An 11459-nucleotide genomic window follows, 5' to 3' on the forward strand; every position below is an offset into this window, starting at 1 on the left:
TCTGAAACACTGTCTGCAAAAAGTAATAAATAACAACTATAGTGTGACAGGAGAGTGAATCAAATGCAGACAAACACAATGCTAAGGAGTCTGCAGTCAAGGCTCTCTTCTTAGAAAAACATATCTCGTTCAAAATTCCCTCTTTAAATATTATAGTGCAGCATACATGTAATTAGCTTTATTTGATATTATCTGGGACAAAATAAAATTAGCTGATATATACTTGCATTCCAAAATTGAAGATTAAAGCCAATAAATCACATTTTATTTTTTTTTAGTTTGAAGCAATGTGGGCATACATGGGAAGCAGGCATAGTTAGAGTAACAATTTCAATTAAACAGTAACTCTCTTCAATATGACATCATAATATGTATTAAGGTCTATTTATCTTGTTTCATTCTGTTGACATATTTCACAACAGGAAGTTCTCCTGGACTCCTTCATAAAGTGATCATTTCACTCTTAGTTACTTGTGATCTCAAAAAAACGTTTTGAACCTTTTGTTTTGCCTTTACCAGCAACTTTAATAAAACTAAGGTTTTTGACCAGGGTATTCATTTATAATATATGCATAAATTTGTTTATTTTTCAATTAAAAAAGAAAACATCACAAGGTGAGGCTTTAAATTCTACAGGACTATTATATCTCAAGGAATGGCACAGTCTTCACATTCACCGCATATTAGGGGTTAACATGGAAAGAATGTTCTACCCTAACTTTAATTAACTACAATAGTTTAATTTAAAGACCCAATGGTGGAATGGAAGGGATATTGAGACTGATCTGCTCGTTACTTCTTAAGTTACCTAGTTTCTTTGATTTACTTTTCTTATTTATCAAAGCACTTTGTAAATGCTTGTTTTTAAATGTGCTTTAATAAGTATGATTATTATTATTATTACCATTGGAATATGGTAAACAAATCAAGCAAAAACAGGCAGGGACTAACAATAAGAAATACTCACACATATGTAGGCATACACTCAGATATGCTATATGCACATGCATACATGCACATGCATACCTTAAAACGGAATAGCATCTATGCTGTGGACTTCAAGATGAATGTTAATCTTTGATAGTTGTGTGGGTTGATGTAGGTCACAGGGGTCAGTGATACAGACTGCAGCATGTTGTGCAGGCTTTTAGCCACATCAAATGAAGGAATTAGCATACACAAAAGACAGAAAAACTGTTTCAACAAGTAATTTCCACTTAGTAGACAAAGTTCAGATTAAACAAGATTAAATAATGCAGCAGAGCGATGTATTTCAATGCTGTTAAAACTACTAATTTCAGTGAATATTTTTCGAAATTAGGCAATCTTAAACTGGCATGTTTCATTATACAACACAACATGAACTACTGCAAGTCAATTAGAGAATAGGCACAAATTGGGCCTGGAACTACCCATGCAAACTTAACTTAAAAATGTGACCATCGTAAGCAAACTCTGACCCATGCGTATGCTCATGTTGGAGGCAGCTAGGGCAGGGGAGAATTGGAGACAGTGAGGTGGTGAATTGAAGCAAAGTTATGTATTGATGCCTCTCACATTTAATTTCCCAAAATGTAATTCATTTTTGACATATCCTTTGCTATGACAAAAGATATAGGCTACATCAGCGGTGTTATTCATAACTGCACTTAGTGGGCCATAACAATCACAAAAGCAACTTTACATTTGAAAAAACATAAGCAAACTCAGTCAATAAATCAGGGCAATCAATATTTCATCAGCGATCATTTTGACAAGGTGTAAAGTAATAAGCAAGATGTGCCATTTCAGATTCCCAAGAGCTCTTATTTCTATGTGCTGGACTGGGTAGCTTTAACTCCCTTGTGTTTTTGGCAGCTGTCTCAATGGGTATCAGCTGACAGGATGCACTTAATGACTATATAGACCATGTTTACATTTTTGCCTATAACTCACCTTTTGAGAAAAGTATGTACTGTATATTGAATTATATCCTTATGTCTGTGATATCACAGCCGTCCCTCAGCGCATACCAGCTGGCCTAAACAGTGGTAATATGAGTAAAGGACCTACATCAGGCTTTCTACACTGTGGAACAAAAGGCCAACATTAAAAGGCAATAAGCAGCAATATTGGGTTTCCCAAATGTAATCAGTGCAATTGACTACACCCATGTTGCTAAGAGGGCTCCACATGAAAACAAATAGGCCTATGTCTACGTAAATCGAAAGCATGTCCAGTGTACTAATGTGTAGTGTAAGTAATGTGTAAGTAATATGTGACCCAAATGTGTCATTGACAAAAAAGTGGTAGGCTATATGGCCTGGGTCAACACGTTTCTGTCATCCTGACGCATGGCTGTGTAGGAAGTAGACTAAAGGCACTGTGCATGATGGCTGGCTTCCAATCATTCAAGCTCAAATATATGATTGCTCTTATGGGGGCTGCAGGTGACAGTGTTTACAGTTTTAAGGTGCTAGCTCCTTACTCATTTCCCCAACCAACTGTGTGCAGAGGGAATGCACTTTTACTACGTCCTTAGCACTGACAGAGCGTGCCATCAGCTTTAAAAGTGCAGGTGTGGATGTTTGGATGGCTCCGGTGAAAAACTGTTGTACACCCCAGCAAAGGTTTGGCGAAATAACGGCATTCTCCGTAATACGGCACAGAGGTTAGGTAATAGACCTGAGAGAATTACTGCCCACCCCCACCACCCTCTCCGAAATGAGGAAACAGAGCCTCAACTCCCCCTCAACATTTTGCTACACTCCACTGAGATGTCTATGTTGCTTTCTGCCACTTCAAGGAAATTTACTGTAAACTCATTCTTAAATTTTGCATTCGATGTCAAAACTTAATATAATTAAAATGTCAGACTGAACCATAAAACAGAGAACCCAAATGCACAAACACAAAGAGTACATTCAAAGTCTGTTCAATTAGAAAAGGTTGGTACACAGAAATCCAAGAGCACAGAGGTATCCAATATGTTAAGCAAAAGCTGGTCAAATATACAGAAACAGGTCAGAATTAAAAGGCAGGGTTGGTAGTTTTCTCCAGATACACTTCTTAAGATTTGGGTTGAAAGGGGACTTTCGGTGGACGCAGACGATGTAGCGGAAGCTCTGCGGGAATGTGATTTTTTACATATTTATTCAAAGTTATAAAACTGTCCACCGCTAAGATTTATTACACGCTGTGAAGTGCTACTTCTTGGGAGCCATAACTGAATAATGGCGAGTCTTCGGCCGAGAAATGAACCACCCAAAGTTGGCCGTGGTAGGCCGCTGCAATCCTCAGGGTCTGGGTCCCTGGCGAAGCCGGATGCTAACGAGGATATGCAATGCTGATTAAGGACATGATGGACGATCTCTGAACGGAAATCGTCACTAAGTTCAAATCTATAATATACGAGTCTGTTAAGACAGAAGTTTCATGTGCCCTGAAACCGTTGGAAGAAAAAGTTGACACACAAAAATAGACTATTTCAGACCTAAAACGCTCGGCTAATGATCATGAAGACCAGCTAACGAGCCTACAAGCTAATGTGGCTAAGCTATCGGCTACAATGGAGTCTCTGGGTAAGAAATGCGAAGATTTAGAAGCCCACTCCAGGCGGAATAATTTTTCGACTTGTGGGCCTGCCCAAAGGATCCGAGGGACCCAACCCCACAGAGTTTGTGGCCAAACTTTTGAAAGACTTGTTGAATCTCGAAGCTGAGCCTGAGTTGGACAGAGCCCACCGCACACTGTGTGCTAAGTCGAAGGGGGGTGAGCCACCAAGACCGATGGTGATCAGAGTCAACAAGTTTCAGGTCAGAAACATCATCCTGCGTTGGGCTGGGGAGGCTTCACCCCTGCTGCACAACGGGAAATCTTCTATATCTTCCAGGATTTCACCCCTACTGTGGCCAGGCAGAGGGCGGCGTTCGTCAAGGTAAAGAGGGAGCTACATTCATGTGCTAACGTGAAGTATGGCCTCCGGTACCCGGCTACACTACACTACACATCACCATACCTAACGGCCCAACCCATAGGTTCGAGGACCCGGACCAGGCATTGGAATTCGTAAATAAGAGACTTAAGAAGACCCAGGATTCAGATGGAGACTGAGACCGGCATCAGGGAGCACAGTGATGCTGCTGTTTTGAGTTTACAGACTCCGATCAAGTATTACCACACACCGTTTCTGTGCCTTCCAGTTTTGTTTATTATATTCTGTTATTATCTATAAGGTCTTCCTGCCTAGTTAAGGACTGCACTATGTGCTACCAGGAGTGTAGCACTGCTTTTGAATTATGATACTTTATTTTGTGAAGCAGAGACTGTTTATTTTCACTATTTTTCTAATTGATATTATAGGACAGTTCATTTATACATTCTCCGTCTAAGAGTACGGGTAAGTTACAAGTAACGACAGGTTTTGGTTTGTTAAGGGGTAAGATAGCACGCACCCTTTTAGGATGCTTCTGCTAGGAGAGAGAAGGGAAGGGTGGGGGACTTGGGGATTGTCTGTTTGTTTAAGTTCTTTCAATGGGGGGGTGGCACATATGTCTTTTTGTATTCATATATGTTTTTTGGTCTATTTTATCTACTTATTTTCTTAATCACACTAGGTACTTTTCTTTATTATAGTATCTTTAAGCTCTTGCCGTGTTATGGCCCAGCCTAATAATATACCGCCTAATGTAGGTGGAGATATTACATTTGTTAGTTTAAATTGCAAAGGCCTGAACAATCCGATAAATCAAAGTAAGGTCCTACATTATCTACATCAGGGGTGCCCAAACAGTCGATCGCGATCGACAGGTAGATCGCTGACTGATTCTCAGTCGATCGCGAGATGTTTAGTCAATATAAAACACAATTGTAAAATAGAAAAGTGATTTCAATTTCATCTCATTGCACTGTTTCCCACACACGATACCTGTGTTGGGAGCCCAAGTATACTTCCGACCTGTTTGTATTTAATTTTTCATTTATTCATGAAATTGCTGCGTGCATGAGAGAGCGAGCGGGGGAGCGAGAGAGAGAGAGAGAGAGAGAGCGCGCGCAAGAGAGAGAGTGCAAGCATGCGCAAGGACGTGCAGGTAAAACCGGGGGGGGGGGGGGGGGGGGGTAAATGTTTTACAAAAAAGTCATATATAGAAACTATGCTACGAGTATTAAGCGCATTTGATGTAACTGCAGCTACTTTTCTCTGCTCCTCTCTGCTGTCATGACTGTGAGCATCGCGGGGCACACCAACATACAGCGCAAACGCACACACATACACACACTGGAGCGCCAGCCACCACACGAACCTTTTTACTTTTTACTTTTAGTGCTACAGCACACAGTTGATCCATGATCTTTACGGACCGAGGCGGGAACACACGTGACCCGGTCAAACGGTCGGTTGGACTTTACTCCGTTCACTCTCATTGTGTCTGCAGCTAATTTAACAAAAGCAACATCATCTCACAGCAGCCTGCTGTAGTCTGTGAACATCTCCACACAGATTAAAGTTGTTTGTTGTAAAGAAAATTAAAGAAAAACATATGTGATATAAATACATACGTAATATTAAAATGTAGCCTACCCTAAAATAAGAGTTTTTAAAAAAGTATGTCGATATTGCATTATTTTTTACAGAACTCTCATTTATTATATCTGATATTATTTTCTGTTTGTTGTTTGAGTATTAAATGTGTTTGTAGGCTGTCGGTAAAGGCTATGGCTCACTATGTGGACTGGTAGATCTCGGCAGACTGGCAACTTTAAAAGTAGATCTTGGTTCAAAAAAGGTTGGGCACCCCTGATCTACATCATCTTAACGCTCATGTAATTTATCTGCAGGAAACCCATCTAAAAAATACAGATAGTCTTAGATTAAAACGAAGTTGGGTTGGTCAGATATTTCTCTCCTCTTTCTCCAGTAAAGCAAGAGGTGTGCCGATACTTTTACATAAAACTATTGTGTCAGATCATGCATCAGTCTCCACAACTATATACTTTCAGAAATTCACAAGCACACCATGGCGCTTTAACACACAACTTCTCTTGGATAAAGATTTTGTCGAACTTAAAAAAAATAAAAAATAAAAAGATTTGGATTGAAATTGTCTTTAGGTCCCGATAGGAATTAATAACTTGTGCTCTGGAAAAAGGAACGAAAAAAATCTGTCAACTGTAGAAGTAGTAAGCCTGTAAAAACTATGACCAATGTCTGCCATGAGGTATCAATCTGATGAACCAATCACGCCTCCCTGTTCATTCTCTCCCCCATGCATGTAATATTTACAGTCTATGGCCCACACTCAAAGCATGAGCTGAGGTCCGCTTATGGACCAATGGCACTTGTGCAAGTGAGGGGCGCACAAAGGGGAGGGGGTGGGTGCAGACGTAACATTGAGGGAATGTTACTTTTAAAATCATGCTAGTTTTTCCAAAATTACCAACCCTGCCTTTAAGTTAATCAGAAAAATACACTAAGAAATACTGTAACAAAGGAACAAGACAAACTTGCACAGAAAGAGGGGAACTCAGAGATTAAGTACTTAAGGGGAGTGGAGGCAACTAGGCACAGGTGAGACACATCAGGTAATCAAAGACGTGGGAGACACAGGAAGGAGGGCAGGAAGCAAAGGATCTGCAACGCAAAACAGGGGAAGTATCAGAGTAAAACAGGAAAGACAAGACATGAAACTTGAGGATAATTAGAAAAAATAGGAACTTAACTATCCAGGAGATGTGACATAAGTTAAATGTCAACTGGTGTGCCCTTTTGTGTCAGTCAAACATTTCATTATATAGGTGGAATGGGATGATGTCACAGCTTAAAAGAAAGAAACTCCTTTAGATCAAAGCCAAGAGAAGAGAACATGATGATGTCACAGCTTAAAAAAAGAAAATCCTTTAGATCAAAGCCAAGAGAAGAGAACATGATGATGTCACAGCTTAAAAGAAAGAAAATCCTTTAGATAAAAGCCAAGAGAAGAGAACATGTATAGGTGTCAAAGGAGATAAGCAACCAAGTAGAAAATTAGGTGTTTTACATTTTTCCTGCCTATTTCAATTTCTGACATACTGGACACCAAAAACTCCAGGATAATGAGACGAGGATACAGCCACACCTCCACGACAGGCAGCTCGAATGCCCGACGGTACCGCACATGGGCCCCCACCTCACAAGTGGATGAATCCCCATTCGGGAGCCCCAAACCACTGGACAAACATGGAAACTCAGCATACAGGATTGTGAGTCAGCCCAGAAAGATCCAAGAGACTATTGAAATTATAGGGAAAGACCAAGTTCGCAATATTAGGATCCCTTCAAAAGACCCTCTGCAAAATTCGCTTATCCTATCATCTTCTGAGATGCAGCGTCTCCTCACAGCCTCCCTGGTTGTCACAAAGAAAGAGACGTATGCAAAGAACGAGGCTTATCAGAAGGACGAAGAGGAGAAAATCAAAGCTGCAAAAAACATGAAGCATCAAATAATGGAGATCGACCGTTTACGCAATCAGAACATGCCACTGACTCAAGAGGAGATTGATTCCCGTGACCGTGCACAAAAAGTACGTGGAAGGTCAATCGCTTTAAGGATGGAGCAAGACGAGGACATTAAGAAAGTCAACAAGATGATTTTAGAGACTCAGTGTCAAGCCATACGAGAGGCGCAGATCCATGAGAAAAAAAGGATCCAGGCAGAGATGGCAGAGGAGGAGAAACGTCTAGACTCTATCATGGAGAGCGAGCGCCGCAAAGCTGTAGAGAACATAGAGAAGATACATGACCTCCACAAACAGAAGATGAAAATGGGAAAGCAGCAAATTTGCAACCAAATACTGCAACATGAGCAGGAAAAGCAATTACAGCATGCAAAGATAGAGCAGGAGAAACAATTGACTCGAGAGAGACATGAGAAATTGAAGTTGGAGGAGCTCATGGCCAAGCAGAAGAAGAGAGAGGACCAGCAGCTTCTACAGAAAGAGATTACACGTATCAATGCTGAGACCAAGCAGGCCAAGAGTAAGATGTTAGCGGAGGAAATGCTCTCTGACAGGAGACGGAAAGAGTACATACAAAAAAAACTGATTCAGGAGGCTGAATGTGACGCAGCACAGAGACGCATCAAGAAAGAGAGGGAGTTGGAGATTGGCAAGATGTCGGCCCAACAAAATAAATTAAAAGACATCAAGGCAAAGCAGGATGAGATCCGTTCTCAGAGGATCCAAGAAATGGAAGACAGAAAATGGAGGAGAAAAGAGAAAGATCTGGCTATGAAGAAAGCCCAAGAAAATGCTATGCTGCGTGCGTATTGCTTAGAGCAAGATCGCTATAAGGAGCAACAGATGTTGGTCAAGTCAGAGCGTAAGAAGGCAGAGTTTGATCGGATGATGGATATTCAAAATTACACCATGGTCAAACTAAGAGAGGAGGAGAAACGGCGTCAAAAAGCACAGCAACTGAAAGAAGCATTGCAAGAGCAGATAAAGGAGCATGAGCTCTTATCCAAAGACAAACGCAGAGAAACCTTACAGGAAACTGAAAAGTTTACTGAGGAAGGAAGGCACATAGAAGTGCTCCGTGATATGATCACAGAGAAGAAGCTGAAGGAGCTGAAAGCTTCAGGAGTCCCTGAAAAATACTGCACTGATTTGGAAAAAAGAGTGTACAACTGGAAGCGGAAGTAGGCAGAAAAGCTCGTCCAAAGCATAAATAGGACAAACTCCCAAAGTATCTGCCTCCTTCCTGCCCCTTACTTATCAGCCATTCTCTCCTTCCTCCTTAAACGATCCCTCTCCCTTAAATGTCTTCTAATTCTTTCCCATTAGTTCCCCCAAATGTGTACAGGTTTACTCCAGGTGCTCTGGTTTGTTCCTACAATAATTAAACCATCAATTATTACAATAAAAAATTATAATGAAAAAATAAAATTGACTCAAGTGGAAATTGGAAACTTTAAATTCAAAATAAAGACAGAAAAAATTCAAAAAATGTAACCGTAAAATGTTATACTGTATTATTTATTCAACTTAAGGTTAATCTAATAAATATCACATGATTACCAGCTGGTTCACAGATTCACATGCTGTCCTTTTCCAGCAGACACGTAAAGTAACTCCATTACATTTGTCCCAACATTACAATAAATATAAAATTTTAAATTAAAGTCAAGGTTCAGAGGTTGGTAATTTTCAAAAACCAATGATTTTGCAAGTAGCATTTACTCAATGCTCCTTCTCCACCCATGCCCCTCACTTAAATGCACGAGCGCCGTTGTTCCCCCATCTCTTGCAACGTCATCTCATGTCTCATTCATCCATCCATTTTCTTCCGATTATCTGAGGTTGGGTCGCTGTGGCAGCAGACACTGTAAGTTAACCCAGACTTCCCTCTCCCCAGCAACACTTTCTAGTTCCTCCTGGGGGATTCCGAGGCATTCCCAGGCACGTCGGGATATATAATCCCTCCAGCCAACTCCTAATCAGATACTCAAACCACCTCAACCGACTCCTTTTGATGCGAAGGAGCAGTGGCTCTACTCTGAGCACCCCCCTTATCTCTAAGGCTGAGCCCAGCCACCCTCCTGAGGAAACTAATTTCAGCCGCTTGTATCCGTGATCTCATTCTTTCAGTCACTACCAATGGCTCATGACCATAGGTGAGGGTTGGGATGAAAATCGAACGGTAAATCGAGAGCTTTGCCTTCAGGCTAAGCTCCCTCTTCACCATAACAGTCCGGTACAACGTCTGCATTACTGCTGACGTAATTGACGCTAAGTCTGTCAATCTCACAGTCTATCCTACCCTCACTCTCTTCCATTCACCCTCCTTCCCTTCCTGAGCTTTCTCTTTGCCAGAACCTCCTTGAGGCCAACTGAAAGTCCTTCGCCAAAGCCTCCCTGAACTCCTCCAACTACAGGGTTTTTGCTTCTGCAACCCCTGAAGCCACAGCCCCCCGAGCCACTCGATACCTGTCAGATGCTTCCAGAGACCCCTGGGCTAACCATGCCCGAAAGGCCTCTGTCAGCCTTATGGCTTCCTTAACCACTGGTATCCACCAGCGGGTTCTTAGGCACCGACGGTCTTCTGACCGCAACTCCTGGCAGCCGCTTCCACAATGGAGGCTTTGGACATTGACCACTCGGAATCCATGTCCACAACCTTCCAATCCAATCCATGACTAGCACAGAAGTCCAACAACAAAGTATCACTTCACTAGCAAGGACCAAGCCACAACCATATACGTTCTAGATATTGAATAATAGATCATATGAATGATGAGACAGATTAATATATGCTAAGGTAATGATTATGATGGAAGAGGATGTTGTCAGTTGGCTGGTCTGAAAATGGACTGACTGCAGGGCAGACTCGGTATGGGGGTTCCGTCGGAAAATGTTTACTAATATAAGTCACAAATGTTTAAAAAAAGTTTCACAAAAGTTCACATTTTGTTAACTTTTGCTTTGGGAAATTTGATTGAATAAATAACATTTTTTGTAAGGCAACCCCTAAACTTTTTCATTGCTTAATTATAACATACAGCCTACTCTTACCAGCTTGTCAAAACAATGCTATTTGCTGCTTTTTATAAAGAAATACAATTAATATTATGCAGAATTGAGTTCAGCCTTTTGGCCCGGCCCTCCACAATATTTTATGTTTCTCATGTGGCCCCATGGAAAAAAATAATTGCCCACCCCTGGTTTAAATGAATCCACTCCTCCCAGTCATTTTAGTACTCATATACCTCGAGACACCGGACGAGGTGATGGAGTAGCAGCTACTTTTAATTCTAGTCTTCTAGTTAACCCTCGACCAAAGCTGAATTTTTCTTCTTTTGAAAGCCTTGTTCTTAGTCTTTCACATCCAGTCTCAAGAACCTTTCAGCCAGTTCTAGTTGTTGTAGTTTACCGCCCTCCTGGCCCATATTCTGAATTTCTATCTGAATTTGCAGAATTTTTATCAGATTTAGTCCTTAGCAGTGATAGAATAATTGTTGTAGGTGACTTCAATATCCACATGGATGTCGATAATGATAGCCTTAGCACAGCCTTCATGTCATTATTAGACTCTATTGGTTTCACCCAGGGTGTAAACGAACCTACTCATCGTTTTAACCACACCCTGGATCTTGTTTAAGCTTATGGCATTGAAATCCAAAACCTTACAGTTTTCCTAGAAAATCCTCTTCTATCAGACCATTTCCTTATTACATTTGTCCTACCAGAATTATCTCTGCTTAATAAAAATGTGCTCTCTAGAAGTTTATCTGATAGTGCTGTAGCTAGATTTAAGGAAGCTATTTCAGCTGCTTTTGATTCAGTACCGTGTTTCAACCCAGTTGGAAACTCTTATGATAGCTTTAGTCCCTCTCAGCTACATCAGTTTGTTGATAGTGCAGTGGATTCGCTGAGAGTTACTCTTGATTCGATTGCTCCCCTAAAACAGAAGGTTATCAAACGGTAGAGAATTAGTAACCTCCTGC

General features: G+C 41.0%; 2 pseudogenes; both read left to right on the forward strand.

Annotated features, from left to right (window-relative positions):
* Positions 1–7071: 7071 nt before the first annotated feature.
* Positions 7072–8658, forward strand: LOC109986913 (cilia- and flagella-associated protein 45 pseudogene; annotated as a pseudogene).
* A 2023-nt stretch (positions 8659–10681) lies between these two features.
* On the forward strand, positions 10682–11459 carry LOC136179255 (uncharacterized; annotated as a pseudogene).

Source organism: Labrus bergylta, chromosome 1 (genome assembly GCF_963930695.1).
Source record: "Labrus bergylta chromosome 1, fLabBer1.1, whole genome shotgun sequence".
Taxonomy (NCBI): Eukaryota; Metazoa; Chordata; class Actinopteri; order Labriformes; family Labridae; genus Labrus; species Labrus bergylta.